Consider the following 6,000-nt stretch of genomic DNA (forward strand, 5'->3'; position numbering starts at 1 on the left):
CCAACTTATGTTAATTTCTGCTCGTTTTGAGTTTGACTTGGTTATTTATTGTAATTTCTGTTCGTTTTGGGTTTCATTTATTTATCAATGCTGATTCTTGGTAGTTTCACGCTTGGTAGATTATTTTATTTTTGCTCATTTTTTGTTTAATGGAGTTCTTTACTTATCTTTGAAAAACTCATTTTGTGGAAAAAGTTTTTTTAATTGATTAACACTAAAAGCCCTACTGGGGCATGTTTAATACACAATACACTTCAAAAATAATAATTGAAAATAACCTTATAATACTGTATATTACAATACTGTGCTGCAAAGTGTCTGCAAAATTTTTTTAGGAAACCATAGTTAGGAGCTGTCATTTTGCTTTTATTTGCCAACAGGTTTTCTTGGCTCATTGCGCAAACGAACCACTTAGGGGGAAATTGGCCCCTTTCCCCCTAATTACGCCACTGAGGTGGAAGAAGTCAGATATTTGGCTGGAAGTGCAGTTTTCAAAATGGTAGGCTACTGTATGGTGCTTCTAATTTTGTGAAAAATCCTAAAATCAACCTCTGCTGTAAGACAAGCAAGATGTCATATTCTGATGACAACTTGGATGTTCCAAGACATCTCTCTGGGTACCCTACAGAAAAAAGGAAGCAAAGGAAGTATTGGGTGCAACTTCTGAAGAGCGTCTCTAAAGGCTAAGGGAGTCTCTGCCATGGCATTTATATCTTATCTTAAAAGGAAGCACACAATTGATATGCACAAAGATAAAGTATACGCGGCTGGTGCAGAAATAACAAACCCAAACCAACTAAAAAAATATATCAAGTCAGGCTGCTTCCCTTGAGAGAGCTCCAGATAGTAAAGCGAGTGGCACATAGGGCAATGGATTACTGAAATCTGGAATAAGAAGAGCAGAGATACGATGGTTTTTATTTCCAATCGATCAAAACAAGCTGGTCTGCGGATGCTCTGCTGCAAAACCCTGTTTAAGGACAAATTGCCACTTTCTACGTATGATAAGCCAGATATGAAACAGCTTATTTAAAAAAACAACAACAGGGGGCTTGAAAGCATCATTTGGGGGAACCGTTTATTCGTCAGATAAGTTTTGCTGCCAGAAAAAAAAAAGTTCAGTAGGCTGCTTTAAGATCTGCCACTCAGACTAGCTTGACTTTTCACTGCTGGTCTGCAAAAGGATCTGGCTTTATAGGTATCACTGCCTATTACCCCAGGAATATGAAACATAAGCAGAGGTTGCACCACTATCTTTCACAATTCTAGAGGCATACGCATTCTCATACAACTACTACCATCTTTTCAGCAATCCAAGTTGCAATCAGGAAGTTTTCAATGACAGATAAGATGTTCCACATTGTGATTGATTCTGGGAACAATGTCACCAAAGCCTGTAGGATATGAGCCCTTTCCTAACCTCATGTTTTTAACATTGTCTTCTTTCATTTGTTGCATGCGTTCTTGGATATTTGTCCACTCAAAGCTTAGCCAATGACATCCCTGAAGAAAATTGCTTGGAATCCTTTGATGAAGTCAAAGACGTCAATCCAACTGTTGAAAATGATTCAGACAGTCTTTCTGTTCCTTGTTCTGAAAACTCCGGGAATGAAGATAAGCTTGCTGAAGAATGCGAAAAAAACTGATGCAGTGTCTAAAGAAGAGGGCGGTGAAAGTAATGGAGAAAAAGAGTGGGGAGCTGGGAGTCTGTCAAAAAATGAGGTTGCAACACAGGCTATCCGATCCAAAAGACATGTTACACTTGCTCAAACATTGATAGTCAAGGTTGTCACTTCCCCTTATATTGCATCCCTTTGAATACACAAGTATTGTGTAGCAAAGGGTCTAAGTTTCTTTGAAATTCAGAATTTGAGAAATTTTATTTTACATACTTACTTAAGAATGAATTTGGTGGAGGGCCTAGAATATTATTTTCTATTGCAAAACGCCGTAAAAATATTCAAAGTACCCTTAAACCATGAATTTTCCTTTTGATTTGTCTCTCACACAAATTGGCTAGGAAATAATTAATCTTAAAAAGATGTTTTGAGCTGCAAGGCAACAAAATATTTTTGACTTGGTGGTAAGAAGTGTCATTTTCCCATGCCCTTTTCTTCTTTCATACATTGTGTCAGATGGCTTCCAAACATCAGGATGGGGGAAGGGGAAATTGTGGTCTGGAGGGGGAGACTGTCCCCCACCAAAGCAACTATGGGCTCTGCTTAGAAACTAATGACTGCGCAATTTGATGACAAAAATTATTTTATTTTCAAAACATCTCAAATAATTAGTATGCATTTCTGGGAAATTCAAGGAGATTCTGTATAAACAAAAAAGCACATTTTTTGAAAAAAGGAACGGGAAAATGGAAGCGAATGACCATAAAAAAGGATGGTGATGTTGTGTGCATACAGTTTTTTGCCCCTTTATTGAAAAACTGTTCTTTTTGGCGGAAAATGCTGCAATATTACTGATAATAAACCAAAACTTATCATTTAAAAAATGTTTCTTCTTTAAGCTTTAGGTGTTTGAAAAACAGCTGTTTTTTTTTTTACAAAAACAGCTGTTTTCTGTTTTTACCAAAAAACAGAACAGAAACAGGTCTTCTGTTTTTTTGTTGACCTGTTCTGTTTCATTAAAGCCCTGTTTATTTTCTTCCTGTTTCTACAGAAAAACAGAACAGTGCCCATGCTTATTTGTATCTCCTGAGCTTAAGTTTAAAATGGCCTTTACTTTTCTTTGAAAAACTTATTTTTGAGAAAGTTTTTTTTTAATTCATTATTGAGTAACAACTAAAGTGAATATACCATTCAATGCCTTTTTTTAATGCTGATTAAGAACATAATAATCATTTCTATCAGAAATGAATTTTAGCCCCCCCCCCCTCTATATATGCCAATTCAGGGTATATATTTCTACATTAGGGGGGTGGGGTGGGGGCAAAGTTTAAACTTACCTCCCATTTACATCAGAAATAAAATTTGGCCCCTCTCCCCCCCCCCCCTAATGTAGAAATAAATACCCTGAATTGGCATATATGGGGGGGGGGGGGGCTAAAATTCATTTCTGATAGAAATGATTGTTATATTTGTAATCAGCATAAAAAGGCATTGAATGGTATATTCACTTTAGTTGTTACTCAATAATATGATTTGGTAAAGATTTACCCACAATTTAGCTAAGATGATAGTAAAAACATCATTTGATGCCTTTTTATGCTTTCATAATACAAGAATTGCTTCTGGGGCTAGTTGCATCTTCAGCCCTTAAAGGAGCCCCAAAGGTATTTCCTTTTTGTAACCACACAAAGAAGTTATCAACACTAGTTAAATTATTGAAAAGTGGTTAAAAACAAATCACAGTAAATATTTACCAAATCATATTATTGAGTTACAACTAAAGTGAATGTACCACTTGATGCCCTTTTTTATGGTCTACAAATATAATAATCATTTTTGATGGAAATGAATTTTAGCCCCCCACACCTATATATACCAATTCAAGGTATATATTTGCACATTAGGGGGGTGGGGGTAATTTTATTTCTGACGTAAATGAGTTTAAACTTTCTACCCACCCCCCTAATGTTCAAATATATACTCTGAATTGGTATATATAGGGGTGGATGCTAAAATTCATTTCCAAGAAAAATGATTATTATATTCATAAAGAGCATAAAAAAGGCATTGAGTGGTAGCCTATATTCACTTTAGTTGTAACTCAATAATACGATTTGGGGTAAAATTCTACTTTAGTTACTTTTACCTATCTTGGAAAGGGGTGAGGTTAGGAAAATGAAACTTTCAGGGATGAGTCTTCAGGCTAAAATATGTCATGGGAAGGTATTTTAAAGTACCTACCTCCTCTTCCTCTCTCTCTGGAGGATCCTGAAATTTGTCTACATGCCAGGTCTATACCTATTGAAATTTTGACAAAACAACATTTTACCTTAATTTTCGGTTATCAGTTTCTTTTTCTCTGGATTTAATTCTGAAAATACAATTCCTGATATTTGAGTGGAATCTTAGGTCATATCAATGTTAATTTTCAAAATTCAGGAAATGTATTTGCATAGGCTATCTTTAAAACCTTATAAATTGGGATTGAGCAAAGTTGTGAAGCTGAAAACAATTTTGTTGTACTTCATTTGAGCAGAAGATCTATTTTGCAAGGCTTCACTTCTATAACTCACATATTTTTAAAGGTCATCAAAGGCCAGGACCCTCTAGAGGGAGAAGGAGTGGAGGTGGGTACTTCAAAATATCTTCCCGGGACATACTTTAGCCTGTAGACCCATCCCTGAAAGTTTCATTTTCTTAACCTAACCCCTTTCCAAGATAGTCAAAAGTAGCTAAAGTAGAATTTTACCTGATTTGGTAAATATTAATCCAAATCACTAGTTTATAAATAAGTTATTCAAGAGTAACATATTCCAAAATACTTGCCTAGGCCTAATCCTATTTGAAGACTAGGAAAACAGGAGAAATGTATGGAAAATACAAAATTTGGGCTATCTTACATATCTACAGATTATGGATAGGGGGGAGGGGGGAAGTAAGCCTAGATTTATATTAGGCCCTATACTAGGCTATACTAGATCCCAAAAAGGTTTATGGAGATTTCTTTGACTGACAACAAGTTGCTGGTCTTCATTTTTACTATTTTCAATTGAGGAGCTTCCTCCATCCTTTACTATGATAAGCTTGACGGCAAACACCCTAGAGCAGCCTTCCCATAGGCTAGTCTAAGAACCAGAGAAACATCTATTAGTAACAGCTGATATATCAAACATTTAAATTTAGACAGGGTATAAAAATAAATAGCCCTACTGTTGTCAAGAACTCACCGGTAAAAAGGAAATTGTAGGAATCACGGTTGCATGCCAAAGTTAACAAATTTCAATATGGCGTTTATTCGGAAACCTGAAATCTTCACTATCATCAAGAAATAACAGATTACAGGCTGTGGTACCACTTCTTTAGCTTAAAGCGCTACCTATAACCAAAATCTCTTCGCCAAAAGAAAGGCCTATGAAGAACACTACCATGACACTCAACGACACAAACAGTAGCCTGATTTTTCCGATAGAAGCATCTTTACCTTCAATAGCTGAAATCCGATGCAGGAGCTTAAAAATTCACTATTAAATTCTCGTTGAGGACAATTACTTTCTGTGTGAATAATTCACACTGCCATAGACTTAATATCACTAGATGATGGTTCCGTTACATCTTACTCACCGAGAAATGAGGGCGATGATCAGATACTATCTCCCTAGCAGTACAAACAAAGTTATACGTTTGCCTATCTGATGTCTGTAATATTAACAATCATTTTTTGTTACCTACTATTTTACAAAATCGAAATAAGCAAAAAAGAAAACAAACCTCATCAAATAACACAAAAGTTATCAAAAACACAAGAACAATCAAAGACACAAAATATCAAAAATTGCCAAAAGACACAAAAGCACGATAAAATGAAGGTAATTACAAAAAAAGACGCATAAGAATATGGAATCAGCCAAACCTTAACACTGTATCGTACCAAATTACACATAATGTTTGTAATGTTTGAAAGATTTTTGAACCTTTTAAACTTCACGATTGCATTTGACACTTGACTGACACTTTACGAGGCCTAAATTCTCAAGTATCGTCATTGATATGCGCCACAGTATATTTCACACCAAGAGGACCATATCGGCGACTACTAGCGGAATACTTCCTACGAAGTTGCAACTTCATCAGAATAAAATATCCATATGCTGGAATCTTTATTTGTGGGAACTTCAACTACCTGAAGCCGAACTGGATCAAAAGCTCTACCGCCCTTTAAAATGAAAATACGGGGAGAAAACATGCTTGACTTGATCTTCACTACACTTGGTGATATCTACTTAGATCCTTTGGCAAAAGCACCACTCTCAACCAGTGACCTTGCAACATTTATATTATAGCCAAAGTCAACAATGAAACCTAGTAAACCAACCCAGTTCAC

General features: G+C 35.8%; 1 protein-coding gene across 1 annotated transcript in view; it reads right to left on the minus strand.

The window, feature by feature from the left end:
- The window catches only part of eEF5 (eukaryotic translation elongation factor 5), a 57,415-nt gene extending 52,475 nt beyond the window's left edge, over positions 1-4,940 (minus strand). Inside the window, exon 1 of the mRNA XM_089093656.1 lies at positions 4,847-4,940. The gene's annotated coding sequence lies outside the window, so the exon portion shown is untranslated. The remainder of the gene's footprint in view (positions 1-4,846) is intronic.
- Positions 4,941-6,000: the final 1,060 nt, after the last annotated feature.

The sequence above is a fragment of the Artemia sp. Qi Xiang Cuo genome, chromosome 8, assembly GCF_049724085.1.
Source record: "Artemia sp. Qi Xiang Cuo chromosome 8, ASM4972408v1, whole genome shotgun sequence".
NCBI classification, from domain to species: domain Eukaryota; kingdom Metazoa; phylum Arthropoda; class Branchiopoda; order Anostraca; family Artemiidae; genus Artemia; species Artemia sp. Qi Xiang Cuo.